The sequence below is a fragment of the Homarus americanus genome, unplaced genomic scaffold (genome assembly GCF_018991925.1).
Source record: "Homarus americanus isolate GMGI-L3 unplaced genomic scaffold, GMGI_Hamer_2.0 scaffold19318, whole genome shotgun sequence".
Taxonomy (NCBI): Eukaryota; Metazoa; Arthropoda; class Malacostraca; order Decapoda; family Nephropidae; genus Homarus; species Homarus americanus.
Window position 1 is genome coordinate 7,026,867 of NW_024732238.1, and position 17,531 is coordinate 7,044,397.

Below are 17,531 nucleotides of genomic sequence, written 5' to 3' on the forward strand. Positions count from 1 at the left end.
CTACGCGAACAGTAGAAGTATGAGAAACAAAATGGATGATATTAGGGCCTTGGTATGTACCGAAAAAATCGATATAATAGCATTCACCGAAACATGGGTCAACCTAGACTCACGTGAGTTGCCGGTCGAATTCCAAATTGCGGGTTACAAATTGTTCCATTCCGATAGGCTGACCAGGAAAGGAGGCGGAGTAGCAATCTATGTTAGGGATAATCTGAAGTGTGAAATAAATAAGGAAATAAAAACTGAGCGGAATACAGAAACAATTTGGATAGAATTAAGCGACGGGAGGGAAAAAATAATCACAGGAGTAATATATAGACCTCCCAATCTTGATAGAGTCAATGAGCGACTTATCTGGGATGAAATGCGCAGGGCTTCCATACACAACAAAGTCGGTATAGTAGGCGACTTTAACCTTGGCCAAATAGATTGGACTGACCTTATGGGTAACTCAGAATCAGAGGATTTTCTCGAGACGATCCAGGACTGTTTCCTAAGTCAACATATAACCGAACCCACACGGGGGAATAATATACTCGATTTAGCTCTGTCGAACAGAGAAAACCTCATTAGCAATGTCGAGGTAGGGAACGAACTTGCAAACAGCGATCACAAAGAAATTAGATTCCAGTTAGATTTTCAAGGCAGACGTAAGGAAAATTCCACTGAAGTACCATATTTCAGAAGGGCAAACTTTGACAGTTTAAAGAGGCAGCTGAGAGAGGGGGTGTCGCGCTTGGCCGTGAACCTGACAAACGACTCCGACCTGATAACGAGATCTGAGATTGCCGAGTTCCACGACAATTTAAATAATGAGTTACTTAATGCACAAAGGCAGAACATACCATACAAAAAACTTAGATCAGACAACAATGACCCTAAATGGATAAATAATTATTTAAAGAACATCATTGGCCAAAGGAAGGCTATAGGTAGAAGGATAAAGCATGGCGAAATTTACCTCCAGGATTATTATAAGATATTGGCGAGTAGGGTTAAAACCGAGATAAGGAAAGCCAAGAGGAATAATGAGGTAAGGATAGCAAGGGAGGCGAAGACAAACCCCAAAGGATTCTACCAAATGTATCAAACTAAAACACGAGAAAAGATTGGACTAATACGGTCAGATACCGGCGAGCTCACTGATAAAGACGGAGAAATGAGCAATAATTTGAATAAATATTTTTCAACAGTTTTCACCACTGAAAATTTAAACATGATACCTGAGGCACCGACTCTATTCAGAGATAGTGAAGAAAACAAATTAAGCGAGATAGTAGTGACTAATAACGATGTTAGTAAGCAAATAGACAAACTAAAGCCTTATAAGTCACCTGGTCCCGATGAGATATTTGCCAGAGTATTAAAGGAATGTAAGGAAGAGCTTAGTATGCCCTCAGCAAAGTTGTTTAACATGTCCTTAAAAACAGGTGTAGTACCAGAATCCTGGAGGATAGCGAATGTAATACCGATTTTCAAGAAGGGGGATAGATCACTATCCTCTAACTACCGCCCAATCAGTCTAACATCAATAGTAGGCAAATTACTGGAAGCAATCATTTCAAACTCTATTCGAAATCACCTGGAGAAGCACCGATTGATCAATGATTCCCAGCATGGCTTCACAAGCGGACGTTCTTGTCTAACTAATCTATTAACATTCTTTTCATCAGTTTTCAAATCGGTGGACGAGGGGCACAATTATGATGTGGTATATCTCGACTTTAGCAAAGCCTTCGACAGAGTCCCCCACGAAAGACTAATTAGAAAGGTAGAAGCACATGGCATCAAAGGTAACATCCTTAAATGGATTAGGGCGTGGTTACAGGACAGGAAACAGCGAGTGAGCATTAACGGCACTAAGTCCCATTGGAGCAACGTCACAAGTGGAGTTCCCCAAGGCTCAGTACTTGGACCATTATTATTTATTATATACATAAACGACATAGATATCGGCATAGACAGCAACATAAGTAAATTTGCTGATGACACTAAATTAGGACTTGTTATTAAATCTGACGAGGACTCTGCAAAACTACAGGAAGATCTAAACAAATTTTTCGAATGGTCTGAAAAATGGCAGATGAAATTCAACGTGGACAAATGTAAAGTACTCAGTATAGGAGATGTAAACAGGGAAACCAGATGAACAACGATGCCATAGAGAAATCCGACTGCGAGAGAGATTTAGGAGTAATGATAAGTAGGAACCTTACGCCAAGTAAACAATGTGTTTTTGCTCGTAACAAGGCTAATAAAGTACTTGGGTTCATACAAAGGAGTGTTAGTTACAAGACTAGCGAGGTCATCCTAAAGCTGTATCTTGCGCTTGTGAGACCACACCTGGATTACGCAGTTCAGTTCTGGTCACCGTATTACAGGATGGATATAGAATCATTGGAAATAATTCAGAGGAGAATGACAAGACTAATCCCGGGCATTAGGAACCTTGAGTATAGGGACAGGTTAAAGCTATCTTAATTTGCACTCCCTCGAGAGACGTAGAGCGAGGGGCGACCTGATAGAGGTGTATAAGTGGAAATCAGGGCTAAACAAAGGGGACATTACAAAGGTACTCAAACTATCCAACCAGGAGCGAACTCATAACAATGGATTTAAATTAGACAAATTTAGATTTAGGCGTGAAATAGGTAAACACTGGTTTGGAAACAGAGTTGTGGATGAATGGAACAAGTTACCAAATATCATCATTAACTCGAATACGCTGAATAGCTTCAAACATAGGTTGGATGCTTATATGAGCAATAGGGGTTGGGTGTAAACGGGACTGCCCAGTATGGGCCAATAGGCCCGCTGCAGTTTCCTCCATTCTTATGTTCTTATTTGCAGAGATAACAAACTTTTTATAATCACTTCTCCAACATATCTATAAATCTGTTGATATATAAATGTAACTTAGGATGCCACTATTATGCACATAACCTTTATGCATTTTAAATTTAGGTTAGGTTAGATAAGGCATGTTAAGGTTAGGTTAAGTAAGGTTAGGTAAGGCATGTTAAGGTTTGGTTAGTTTAGGTTAGGTTAGGTGGTTAATATATAGGACTAACCTGCAAATGAGTTATTTGTATTACTGTTTATTTTCTTACTTGATTTTCATCAGTGAGTTCTGATATAGTAATCTTTTCTTGTGCAAATGTTTCATTTTGTAGATAATTACCAGGCGCCTAGACGCGCATTAATTTGTCTTCCCACCGGTAATGAGGCCAAGCTCTGCTGCAGCGCTTTTCCCCGGGCTTGTGGCAGTTTCATTTTCAGCATGAAGCGTGAAGGCTGTTGCCAATCTTATATGGACGTAATTTGCGAATTTAGGGATTAAGACAACCAGACCCTTCGATTGTTCAAAGACCACGGCATTGTTCCTTTAAATAGAGACTGTCCATGCTGTGGGAATCCCTGTGTTTTCAGACCAAAAACAAATTTTTTCATCACTTCCTACAGTGTCCACTATAAAAAAGAAAAAAAAAACAGTAAAAATCCGGCTTTTATATATTCGTTTTTGCTCAATTTCGCCCGCAGGTTAGTCATGAAAAATTACCGGTTAGGTAAAGGTTAGGTTAGGTTAGGTACAGATTAGGTGAAGTAAAGTTAGGTTAGGTTAGGTCAGGTTAGGTAAAGATTAGGTTAAGTAAAGTTAGGTTAGGTAAGGTTACGTTACGGTAAAGTACATTTCAATAATTTTACGGCCAAAAAAAAAAGCATGACTACTAATTGAATTAAACAAAAAACCCATGAAAAATATTTTTGTAAGAAAAAATGGGATGTTTCTGTTATGCAATTTTACGTCTCTCTCTCTCTCTCTCTCTCTCTCTCCTGTATACAGTACATACAGTACAGTCCCTAATGTGCATTCATGCTTTTGGAACAATTTCACTTTCAAAGAATAAGGAAACATTTATAAGTATTGGAAAACTACCAGCAGTGTATGCAAGTAACTTGGTGAATAGTGGTGAAGTAGCCAAACAGCCGTGACACATGCATCATATCTGTGAAGTTCCACCAACCCTTACACCAAACACAACAAGAATGTCTAGTGCATTATGTGTTAAAGGAACATCCTTCCTTCCTTAGGCTTTAGTAAGCCCCTTTATAATATTTATACTGTATATACTTTTCACACTTGCCAGATGCTTCTGGTGTCATTGTACAGGAGTACCTAGTGACAGCACTAGGATCCCGCTTCCTCTATCAAGGAATAAACAATTGAAATTGAAATTGAATTGAATGTCTAGTATACACCACGATCTATAGTTCGTATACACAACCACTAATAGGGCAAGGGTTATCACTTTGAAACAGTAATCTTTATTTTGCATAAGTCCAGTAATTGACAATTTATTCACGTTCCACAAACCACTTTATCTCCAGCATGTTACGTTCCTTTCAATACCAAGAAATCTCTAAGTATTTTACGTAACTAAAAGATCACTCAATTGCCTCCCTTCACTATAAAATTTCCTCGGATAATTTAAAACACATATTTTATCATTGCACCACACAGCCATACTACAGTATGGTGCACCTACTTGTGGTGTGCGGTGACTGCGGCACCTCAGATGCTGGGTGGCGGCTGACTGTTGACTGGATGGTGTGGAAGGCCTGAGGCCAACACCACACTGATAAAGCCTTCACCTCACTCCTAACACCCAGCCCCAACACACTCTCCCACTACCCAGTGTGTTGGGGTTGGGTAGAGGGAGAATGTGTTGGGGCTGGGTAGAGGGAGAGTGTTGGGGCTGGGTGTTAGGAGTGAGGTGAAGGTGTTGGGGCCCCAACACACTCTCTCTTTACCCAGCCCCAGCACTCTCCCCCTCTACCCAGCCTCTACACACTCTCCCTCTACCCAGTCCCAACACACTCTCCCTCTACCCAGCCCCAACACACTCTCCCTCTTCCCAGCCCCAACACACTTTCCCTCTACCCAGCCCCTTCCACTCCCCCCTCCCCACCGCCCACATGCAAGAACAGGCAGAAATATTAACGTCACCCCGTGTCCTAAATACGTAAATCATAATTGTCACTGTCATTTTTTTTTTTTTTTGCGTCCGTCAAGGACACGAACGGAAAAAAAAGACTCCTGAATGATGAACCTTGACCTTAGGGTGACCAGATTCTTCAACTCATGAGACATAATGTACTGCGCACATCATTGTCATTCCTAAAAACCCCATTTAATTCATTACGCTATATAACATTCAAATCCACCGCTCTTGTAAAATCTCAGAAAACGGGAAACACTGTTAAAGGATAACTCACCTACTCAATGTTACTAGACCATGTGTTGTATTGTACCCAGGTACAGTTATATCATATTAATTGTATGTATTCATAGCATTAAGGAGAACTCAGGGTATCCATAAGATGAATGTTAAAGTCCAGTTGAGCCGGACTAGTGTACTGTAGGACTACAGTATGTGTGGATCAGGGTTTGAAGGTCATACTATTTACGTCTGTGAACGTGTAGCGAACATAACTTCCACAGATATCATATGAAAATACATGAGAACAATGATCTGGAAAAAGGATAAATGTATCAGAACTATGTGAGGTGTTGGAAGTGACCCAGAAACTATACTTGAAAGGAAATAATCTTGTATGCGTCGGTATGAACTTAGTACACCTCGTATCCTCACGTGACATATACCCACGACAGGTACAGTGATCAGAGAATCTTATGTCTGTGTTCAAATAGTGCAATGTGTGAGAGGAGGATCCCTCATTACAGTTTTAAGTGAAGTTGATACACCCCCGCCATGAACATTCAGCCTTTGTTTTAAGGCGCGCCATGTACCCGCCTCGGGTGTGCTGCGTTGATATTGTAGCGTACTGTATGTGGCCAGTTGTCAATTCTCTTTAGTTGTCTATTATCTCTTTGTATGGGCACACAAACGTACGTACATGTAGATACCTTCACTCAGGAATGAGGTTGGATAGAAACTCACGATGCGCTTCCTGTATATATATTGTTGTACAGCGCAGTGCTTAGGAGTGACTAGGTGAGGAGCTGAGAGAGATGTTGCTGGTCCAGTAATTGAGTGTAGGATGTCCTCCCTGGGCAGGCGTGGCCGTATTTATACAATTTACCAGGATCAGGATCTGGGGTGCGCGTAGCGAGGTGACCAATCACAGCGGCTCCAGCGTAAGGTGTGAAACGCTCTGATCCTGAACTGGAGGTTGATGGTCGAGACTAGGTCGGCGATCGTACCCCTACGTCCTCTGCATAGACCTAGTCTCTCGGCGTAGCTGGCTGTACGCTGATTGGCTGGTCGGAGTGCGGCCGGAGCTCAGTTGGAAGTTGTAGGGGAGAGTAGCCACTACAATACTCCCCCTCCCCTCCCAGCGCAGCGGGAGGCTGGATGTTGTCTGGGTTGTGTCTCACACATAACACATACCGGGCAGGTGTATGTACGACTCGGCCGCTACGTGTAACAACTCCCTCCAGTGACACAAAACCTGTGGGAGAATTAGGAGGAGAAAGAGGGTTTGGGATTAGAGGAGGTTGTACAAGCAGTGGTTGTTGTGCTCCTGCTGCTGCAGGGGCTGCGTCAGGAGGAGGGTCCATGGCAGGAGCAGGTTCTACGATAGGTGCAGGTTGTATGTCAGGAGGAGGGTCCATGGCAGGAGCAGGTTCTATGTTAGGAGGGAGGTCTAATACAGGTTCAGGTTCTATGACAGGAGGAGGGTCTATGATAGGTACAGGTTCTATGATAGGTGCAGGTTCTATGTCAGGAGGAGGTTCTACAGCAGGAACAGGGTTTACTTGAGGGTGAAAAGAGGGTGCCCAGAAATGTCGTGGGCGTGGTGTTGCTGCCGGTGGTAACTGCGGGTAGACTGGTGCAGGCGTAGTTTGTTGATGGTGTTGCTGGACTGGGGGCCCACAGGGTAAGGTGGCCGGTTTGACTCGGTCTATGCTGACGGTGTCATGTCTGCCATTCCGGATAATCGTCAGGAACTTTGCTGAACGGGTAACCACCTGGAAAGGTCCATCGTAGGGACGTTGTAATGGGTTGCGATGAGCATCACGCCTGACGAAAACATACTCGGCTGTGAGTAGTGCAGGAGGGATGTATTCAGGGCGCCGAGGAGGCTGGCGTGGAGTAGTAGCTCTGAATGCAGAAACTGCTTGTCGTAGCTTTTGGAGTAAATCGTGACGACCGGCTGGAGTGGTTTGGTGAGGGTTAGGAGGGAGTGAGAAATCCCCAGGTAGCCGAAGGGGCTCGCCTAGTGTAAGATCTGCTGGGCTACAGTCCATATCCTCCTTGTGTGACGCACGGATGCCGAGGAGCACTAAGGGAAGCGCGTCAGTCCAGCTGTAAGGGTCGTGCTGTGCCTTGAGTGCGTCTTTTAGCTGCCGGTGAAAACGCTCTACCATGCCGTTGGCTTGAGGGTGGTATGCTGTAGTGCGTTGTCTAGACGTGCCGAGGAACTGTAGGAGGTGCTGCCAGAGTTGTGACTCAAACTGGACTCCTCGGTCAGTGATTACGGTTGCGGGGGGGCCGAAACGGGAAACCCAACCGGACATGAAGGCGCGGGCAGTAGTCTCTGCTGTAGCATTGGGCATGGGAATTGCTTCTGTCCACCTGGTGAAACGGTCGATGCAGGTGAAGATGTAGGTGCTGCCGTAGGATGATGGAAGAGGTCCCACGATGTCGAGGTGTACTACTTGAAAACGTCCTTTGGGAATAGGGAAAGTATGTAAGGGGGCCCGTATGTGACGATGTACTTTGGAGGATTGGCAGGCCAGGCACTGGGCAGCCCATTTCTTAGTATCGGACTTGATGCCGGGCCAGACGACACGTTGCGTGAGGAGGCGCTGGGAGGCCCGCACACCCGGGTGGCTGAGACCATGGATGCCGTCGAACACAGTGCGGCGGTGGACATGAGGCACGAACGGTCTAGGATGCCCACAGGATATGTCGCACCACAATTTTGTCTTTGTGCCAGGAACAGGGAGTTCTTGGAGTGTGAGGCTTGAGGGGGATGTCTTGTATTTTGCCAGGTCTTCGTCTTTCTCTTGAGCCGCGGCTAGCTGCCCATAGTCAATGGGTGGAGATGAGGGAAGAATGTTGGATACACAACGAGAGAGGGCGTCGGCGATCTCGTTGTGGCTGCCTTTAATGTGTTGGACGTCGCTGGAGAACTCTGAGATGTAAGCCAAGTGGCGCAGGACACGAGGTGTATGTGACTGGGAAGCTGAAGCGAAGGCGTGGACGAGGGGCTTGTGATCAGTGAAGATGGTGAACTGACGGGCCTCGAGGAAGTGCTGGAAATGTTTGACAGCCAGGTATATGGCCAGGAGTTCTCGATCAAAGGCGCTGTACTTGAGGTGTGGTGGTTGAAGCCGTTGTGAGAAGAAAGCAACGGGCATGAGAATTCCGTTGATCTCCTGCTGTAAGACGGCGCCCACTGCAGTAGAAGAAGCGTCTGTTGTGAGAGTGGTCCGGGCGTTAGGTGCGGGGTGGGCCAGGAGGGTGAGGCGTGTAATGTGCTGTTTGACAGTTGTGAACGCCGTGGCAGCCTCTTGAGTCCACACGAGAGGCTTGTGAGACTTCTTTGGGCGTCCCTTGAGAAGGTCGTGTAGGGGGGCTAGGACGGTGGCAGCTTTGTCAATGAAGCGGTGGTAGTAGTTGACTAAACCCAGGAATTCTCGGAGTTTCTTCACAGTTTCAGGTTTGGGAAACTCCCTAATCGCGGTTATCTTCTGTGGTAGGGGTTGTATGCCACTGGGCGAGACTCTGTGACCGAGGAAATCGATGGCCGAGGTTCCAAAGACGCACTTAGCAGGATGAACTTTCATGTTGTTGTTCTGCAGGCGTTGGAGAAGGAGTTGTAGGTGGTGGCGGTGCTCGGCAGGCGTCGAAGATGCGACGAGGATGTCGTCAATGTAGACAGTGACAAAGTCGAGGTCGCGAAGCATATGGTCCATGTACCTCTGGAAAGTCTGTGCTGCATTGCGTAAGCCAAAACTCATGAAAGTGTACTCAAAGAGTCCAAACGGAGTGGTGATGGCTGTCTTCTGGGTATCTGCCGGTGCTACTGGGATCTGGTGGAAGGCACGCTCCAAGTCGATCTTCGAGAAGATAGTCTTGCCATGAAGTTTGTGGTGAAAGTCCTGGACATGCGGAATAGGGTACCTGTCAGGTTTGGTGACGAAATTCAGGGCTCTGTAGTCGCCACACACCCTCCACTCGCCGGGCGTTTGCTGAGGAACCATGTGAAGAGGCGATGCCCAGGGACTCCTTGAAGGGCGAATGATGCCATCTTGCAGTAGTTTGTTGAATTCTACTTTGGCTGTGTACAGGAGCTCAGGGCGCAGGCGGCGAGGGCGTGAAAAGACTGGTGGTCCTTTGGTTTCGATGTGGTGGAAAATTCCCGACGTAGGTGGTGGGGGTAGGGAGACTCGGGGTGAGAAAAGCTCCTTGAATTCGTTGAGTAGGGAGGAGAACTCGTTGGAAGGCGCAAGACAGGTGATAGTGTCGGTGTGTCTGGCACGAGAACCCTGGATCTTGCATGCTGTAGGCTCATGGATGAGGCATAGATGACTTGGTTTGACGCCGAGCTTGTGGAAGGTGAGGAAGTCGAAACCAAGGATGGGTTGAGACACGTCTGCTATCACGAATAACCAACGCAGAGTCTTGGGCAGACCGAGGTCTAAAGCGAGGGTGAGTACGCCGTAGGAGGCGATGGGGGTACCGTTGGCAGCGAACAGGTCATAAGAGGGTTGCTTTGACTTGTCTTGTAGTGAGGGAGGGATGAGGCTTACCGATGAACCTGTGTCGATGAGGAACTTCTTGCCAGAGGTGCGGTCGGTGACGTACAGTAATGAGACGCCTGAAGGGACGGGGGCTGAGGCGTCTACCAGCCTCCGGTGTTGCCGTTTCCCGAATAGGTGCAATAGGGCTCACAGTTTCGAGCATTGCGGCCGAAAGTCTGGTGATACCAGCAGAGGGTATAGTTGTTGTGCTGGGGGCTGGCTGCTGTGTGTCGGAAGTTGTAGGGTGTGATGCGTGAGTCAGGAACTGGCACAGCAGCGGGTAAGGAGGAGCAGAACTGCTCAATGGTGTCCATCCTGCGGTTCAAGGTTTGTAACAGGTCCTTGATATCTTGTGAGGTATTGCTCGGCTGAGGTGTGTTGACCCGGCTTGCAAGTTCGGTGGGAGGTACTGGTGTGACCGTGGCAGCAAGGGGTGCAGAAGTGCACTGGTTGAAAATTCTGTCTGCCGCGGTTGCATATAGCTCTGGTGTCGTAGAGTAATCTACTGCGGACAGGATGTTGCTTACTTCTGTGGGTAGCTTTTGTGCGTGAAGCTGGCGCAGGATAGAGTCAGGAAGTCTGTCTGTGTACCGGGAGTTCACCCTGCACATCTCTTCCCAGAGATGTCCCGGAGTTGAGTTTCCCAGGGAGATGGAAGATAGGTTCTGCAGGATATTGGAGCGGGTCCGTTGGTAATGCGTTCTTAAGGCATCCCGCAGAGTGGCGAATTTGTTGTTCTCTGGAGGGTTGGAGATGATCTGTGAGACTTGTGTGGCGACTTCAGTGGGCAAGGAGCAGAGCAGGGCGCCGTACTTCTGCTCGTCTGTAGCTGTAGAGCCGATGAGAGCTGCTTCGACATGAACTAACCAGTCCTCTACGTTGTGGTTGAAGGTTGGTAGAGAGATCCGTCCGTCCATTCTTGCGGGAGTATATCGCACCTGTTAGGGAAGGATGAGGGATGGGTGCTTGTTCCGACCCCCTTCCGTCTTCACAATCTCCTGGGAGGGAGGTGAACACTTGCGGGGGGGACTTCGGGACGAATACACTTTTTTAGGGTGCAGGTCCTTCGGCCAGAACTAAAAAAACAAAAGAAAAATAGGAGAATAGGCAAAAGAGCTCAAACCACGTTTGGAATATCGCACAATAGTTGCTCTCCAGCTGTGATGTGGGTCACTCACAACGCCAGTGGGGGAGAACAGACTAATGCGTTATAAACCTTACGATCGTGAGATGGTGTCGTTGTGGAGTAGTGGGTGGTGCAGGGAGGCGGTTGGCCTAGGCTGGCAGCAGGCAGGATGATCTTCTCAGCTCAAGTAGTAAGGCAGCAGAAAGGAGTGTGGTATTCACGGCTCCGGGGGTCACCAATGTAGCGTACTGTATGTGGCCAGTTGTCAATTCTCTTTAGTTGTCTATTATCTCTTTGTATGGGCACACAAACATACGTACATGTAAATACCTTCAGTGGGTGACAATAGTGCATAGGGGTGAATTTCTAAAATTGATTAAATGGAATGGCCATTGGTCCAATACTGCGTACCCATGAAAAAAGAACACAGGCGAAATCCTGGGTCATTTGGACAATATTTAGAGGTAGCTCAAGTCAATTGAAGTTTTATCCTTTTGGCAAAAAATACGAATATTCATAATATGCCGGTTTATTTTAAAATTTACATATTGAGCAAGCTTATGTGTACACTGTACATATAAATGATTAATTCCTTTTTAAAATGAAACTGCAGTGAACACGCTTACATCAATGGGTGGGAGAGGTGTGGACAACCCATTCATTGTTTTCGCTTTTTGCTTGTAAGGTCCTGTTTTGATGTCCCTGGTTGTGACCGCCTCTGCTCTTCAACAACCTGCAGCAGATGTTGACGCTGGTCTTCACTCTTCGTGATCTTGCTGTTGAATGCCTGTATCAAGGCAATCCCTCTCTCTGCAGTGTCGTTGATGACTCTGAGACCACCCACAACTGCGACGCCAGTTTTGAAGTCTTCATCATCAGACCATGTGTCAGGTTCCTTGGACAAAAAAGAAGTCTTCATTTTGAGACTTTCAAATAGAAAGTTTGATCCTCTAGAAGCAAAGTCTGAGAGCTGCTTTGTGGGAAGGGAAGATGTGGCAGGAAGAGCAGCACGTTTGCTTCTTGCCCAGATGATGTTTCCAGCAACAGATGAGGTCATCTCGTTTCTCGTACAAACTTGGAGGGAGGTCTGAGAGAGGGCTGTAGTCATCTTGACTGATGTCCTTCCACTTATGCTTGAAGCGAGAGAAGAGAGTATTATCTGGTCCAGAGGAAGGCCCCATGCATTCCACATACGCTTTCTCGGCAACAAGCTCAAGGATGTGGTGACGACACGCGAGATGCAGAAGACGGCGGCCGAGTTTCTGCTCCAGAATGACACATGCCCCCGACAAGTGCCCAGTGTTTGAAGCTGTTGTGTCAAAACTGAGTGCTGAAACATTCTCTGATATTTTCCACTCTTCCAGCGCTGCACTGACTGCTGTAGCAATGGCCTGTCCAGTCCCTGACAATAGTTTCGGGACACCAAGCAGCTTTTCAGTATTGATTCCGGAGACAAGAATGGCGATTCGGTCAACACTCGCTCCTTGTTCATCAGGAATAATTTTTCCATCCCAGTGCACAGTGAGCACTTCACTAGGTTGAAATTTTTCTTTAATTTCGTTGGCAATCCCAGAACGGTGGGTCGCTCGCGAAGTACGCACTGTCTCATAGTTTAAAACTAGTTCCATTGGGTCATGACCTAGACTAGCAGCCGTGGCACTGACGATCCGGAGAGCAGAGCGGTGACTGATCCCAGTGCGGTCCAATGTACTTGACAATTCAGGGGTGATAACTTTGAGAGTAGCACGTTTACGATTGGAAGAAGATACCACTGGTGATATCGCTAGGGAACTTGTAGATGATGACGAGCTTGATTGTGATTCTGTTTCAGACGAAGAACCCAACTCATCATATTCAAGAGCAGAACTGGCTTGATTCTGTTGTAGAGATTGCTTACTCTTGCTTTCTTCCCGACGCTTGATGGAACAAGCAATCTTTTTGTCTACTCCTGCCATTACACCTCTTCTCCCTTTTTCTCGTTGCGCTGCCAGGAATGCTCGGTCTTCTTTGATGGTCAAGAGCTGCATTGCCTTGGGGTGGGCAACATCGAAGAGGTCCTCTAACTCATCACAAAAAGTTTCCTCTTTCTTACGTTGTGTGTCTGTAGTGCGAGTGCAGTTTTTCTTAAGTCCCTTCCACATTAAAAAAAGATCCACTACCTTTCGTCCAATACTCTTCTCAGTTATGGTAGGAATCCGTGCTTTATTCCAGAAACTAATAACCGATGCTGCAACTTCACTCGCAGAATCATTCACTGTTTTCTTATGTTCATTGTGACCGTGGAAAAACAGACGTAGAACATCTCCTCTTGAAGGAAGTTGTGCACCCGTGATTTCGGTTATGTGTTGACCAATGAGCCAAACTTCAGTTTTTGAACGTGTACTCTCCATTGAACCTGAAACAAACAAAAACATTTATGTAACTTATGTTGTTACTGTTATGCAAACAACAGCACCCATAAAGCATACGGCATGCAAGATCACTTGTATAAAGTTTTTAAAGTGTTATATACCTAAATTGATGCATTGATTTTAGACAAAGACAATGGTACTAACCGTAATACTGCAACAAGAGCGACGCACACACACCCACCGTCACGTCTCACACACAACTGATGCTACTGTACCAGTCAGACACTGGCACACAACCTCTTCCCCCTACCCCGACTGACACCCGCCTCTCCCTCCCCTCTGCATTGCCAATAGCTGCACCAGCCAAAATACTCATTACTCATTTTTAGAAAAAATGTTAGGAACAACTTTAGTTTGAATTTGCATTCTACATATACCTGCAAAGTTTCATAGTAATCGGTTCATAAATAAAGAAATTAGAAAAAATCAATAATAATTTCAGTAGTGTTAACTTCAAATGGCTTGAGCCACCTCTAAATATTGTCCAAATGACCCAGGATTTCGCCTGTGTTCTTTTTTCATGGGTACGCAGTATTGGACAAATGGCCATCTAAAAATAAAAACTTTCACTTTTTATTGTCACCCAAATTTTACTGTCCTTCACTCAGGAATGAGGTTGGATAGAAACTCACGATGCGCTTCCTGTATATATATTGTTGTACAGCGCAGTGCTTAGGAGTGACTAGGTGAGGAGCTGAGAGAGATGTTGCTGGTCCAGTAGTTGAGTGTAGGATGTCCTCCCTGGGCAGGCGTGGCCGTATTTATACAATTTACCAGGATCAGGATCTGGGGTGCGCGTAGCGAGGTGACCAATCACAGCGGCTCCAGCGTAAGGTGTGAAACGCTCTGATCCTGAACTGGAGGTTGATGGTCGAGACTAGGTCGGCGATCGTACCCCTACGTCCTCTGCATAGACCTAGTCTCTCGGCGTAGCTGGCTGTACGCTGATTGGCTGGTCGGAGTGCGGCCGGAGCTCAGTTGGAAGTTGTAGGGGAGAGTAGCCACTACAATATATATTATAACCCAATGAATTTACCCACGAACTAGCAAACCAAGACCTTACCTTAGTGTGTAATTTAGGATTAAAATATGTGTTTATACGGCATGAGTGACAATATACCGAAAAGTGTTCAGGTGAGAGCCGTAAGAAATAAAAGTAAAAATTAAAGAGTGGAAACTGTAGGCCTACGTGGTGACGAGCAGCAGGGCACTGCCCTCAGTACCCTCCGTTCTACCGTCACCTCAGGTCAGTGTTCCATCGGGCTATATCCCGCCCTATAATTAAGGCTTATATAGAAGTTATTACAGTTTAAAGCTTTGCCTGATATATAAGTGTAATAGTAATGTGTTAGGGGGTGTGATAACCGCCCGTCAGGCATTATTTCTCAGTACCCTCCGTTCTACCGTCACCTCAGGTTCCATGCGGGTCGGAGTGCCTTGCTGCCCGGCAGCCATTATCCCTATGAGCGTCCCAACAGGTGGTTACTACTCCCAGCTATGCAACTCCACTGTGAACCTGTGGATTTCCAGCACACCACACCAAATGAGTAGAACAAATAAGGAGACCGTGAGAAACTCTGCGGTCGTCACTTGGAGTGACCTATAATACCAGGCATAGAAATAGTACTGGGTGAAGCCCTCGTCTTTACCCACCGAGGGCAGTGTGCGAACGAGGTGCCTGTTGTGTATACCTAAAAGTCACAAGGAGTCCCATACCTGCAGGTATGGAGTGTAACATGTGTGTTGAGATGGTGCTACTATGTATGATAACCGACGGTGCTATATTCCATACAGGTGGAGCAGTCTGATGTGTTAAGGGATAGTGTAAGAAGGAATGACCGAGGTAAGGAGGTCACAGATTGTTATGCAATAAGTATGTGGATGACACGCCATTAATGTAAGACGTCTGGTGCCCATCTGGGTAACCAACATTTTCGTTGTTCTTCTGAGGAAGACCCATTCAATTGTATGTTTTTTACCAGTATGCTTTATAAGGAATAAATTAATTAAGACAAGTTATGGTTTCATCCTTCTTTCCCCTTATCGATCTGGTCAATGGAAAACCTAACCCAATGCCTAGTCCACTCTGCACGCTACCTAACGAGCTACATGCTGTCCAGAGGGGGTCTGGTGGCAGCGACCCTTAGAAATTAAGATTAGAGTTAAATATTTACCCTTAGTATTAGTGACTCCCAGTCTGACAGTATAATAAAGGCAAGCATGAACTTAGCATGCTTCCCTGTTGGGCGCTGTAAACGCTTCACCATACACAAGGATGTAGGGGGTGCCCAATAAAAAAAGAAAAAAAGAGGGAGACAATTGTAATTTATTTATATGGTGATAGAGATGGATATCACATCCGCATCCGCGGAATTTGGCGGATCATTCAGTTTAGTATTCAGTGCGCTGTCTCCAGGGAGAGTATTGCCAATAATCCACTTTCGCTTTTATAATGATATAACTTAACAGTACAGTAGCTGCTCTGTTGTCAGAGGCACGTGATATTTAGGTAGTAAAGGCATAAGAAATGAACCACCACCTTCAGTGCCCATAATCACAACTGAGGCACAGTTAATTTAGAGGTTTATCTGAACACAGCGGATCCAGATTCTTGAAGGCTCCAACAAGCATAATTTTGTCACAGGTAGCAGCATTGTGGACGTCGTCGTCTTAACCATTGCCTGTTGTACGAGTCCATCCTCGCCAGCCTTGACTTCCATCACTCGACCAAGGTGCCATTTGTTGCGTGGACTATTTGCTTCTGCTATAATGATTAGGTCACCAGGGCGAAAGTTGCGCCATGGTCTGAAATGCACTTGTCGAGTTCTGAGTTGAGGGAGGTACTCCGTCAGCCAGAGCTTCCAAAATTGATCTGGAAGGTACTGGACATGCTTTTACCTTCTGTGGCATGATTCTATTGAACCCAGTCAATATCTGCTTTCAGTAAGGCACTTCTGAGTCTATCATCTTGCTCCCAACTTTTCACAGCCAGTTTGAGCTATTTGGCTGCCCGTACCATGTTTGTCCCATTATCCGACCCAATCACGCTCTGGTGTACTTCTCGTCGTGAGAACCTTGTTATAGCGTTGAGAAGAGCATCTGCATCTAATGAGGCAAGAACTTCTAGATGAACAGCCTAATAGTTAGACGTGTAAACAGACATCCAGCGCTGACCTGTTTCCTCTACCTTGATAATGAATGGACCAAAACAGTCCGTTCCAGTATAAGCAAATGGTTCCATGATTTCGATTTCTTTCTCATAAGCCTCTATCTGCACCAATTTTATAATTGTCTGCTCGCCCGATTGTCTGCAGTCCTTGTACTGACCCAAGCCACCAAATGAACCTTTTAATCCATGCCACCCTTTCACCAAGTGGTACCATGATGAGTACCTGAGCCACAGTTTGGTGAGGACCACTTAACTGCTCAGCTCACTGCCAGAGCAACTACAGATCTCCTGGTATTCTGTTTCACCTCCAGTAAGTCGTTCAGAACCTGCTGGCCTCCTTCCCCCTGGCCACCGTTCTTCAACACTGAATAGAAAGTCAGGACCTCGTGCCCACCGAGATCCTGCAGCAGTCCAGGACAGGTAATCCCTAGTTGCATCATCAGCAGTTCAGCGATGTGCCCACATGTCTCCTGGTCAGTTCTTGACAGCTCTTGTATGACTGCTATCCTGTTGGCTACATACGTTTGAAATCGTCTGCTCGAATTGGCGATGTACTGCAAGACTACCATGCTATCCGTCCAAAATAAAGATTCGTGTATAGTCATGGTCATTTCTTGGCGAATCGTTCGATCAGCGTTCACTGCCAGGACAGCTGCACAAAGTTCAGCCTTGGTATTGTCAGTTAGCGAGTGGGGCCAGCTTGGCCCGTCCGTGCTACCAGAGCACTGGATACTTCGCCAGAGTCTACCATTCTCCAGATAAGTCACACGCTCCGTAAGCAGCCTGCGATGCATCACAGAAGGTGTGCAACTGTGCTGAGATGATTTCTTTAGCACATGCTGTTTTAGGCATCTGGGTACACTTAATTTCTCTAGGTGGGCCAGTTCTCCTAGCCAGGTGCTCAGGTCATGTGATTAACAGCCTGACAAGGTTCATCCCACCTAATCGACCTGCATTCACACTGAAATAATATTTTAGCCCTGATGATGAATGGGGCCCACGAACCCCTGATGGGTCATAAGTAGAACTGACCAGGCTTGGTACTCC

At 46.2% G+C, this 17,531-nt stretch overlaps 1 protein-coding gene across 1 annotated transcript in view; it reads right to left on the reverse strand.

Annotated features, from left to right (window-relative positions):
- LOC121868416 overlaps nucleotides 1-4,834 on the reverse strand; it is a 45,446-nt gene extending 40,612 nt beyond the window's left edge. Inside the window, exon 1 of the mRNA XM_042369033.1 lies at nucleotides 4,551-4,834. The gene's annotated coding sequence lies outside the window, so the exon portion shown is untranslated. The remainder of the gene's footprint in view (nucleotides 1-4,550) is intronic.
- Nucleotides 4,835-17,531: the final 12,697 nt, after the last annotated feature.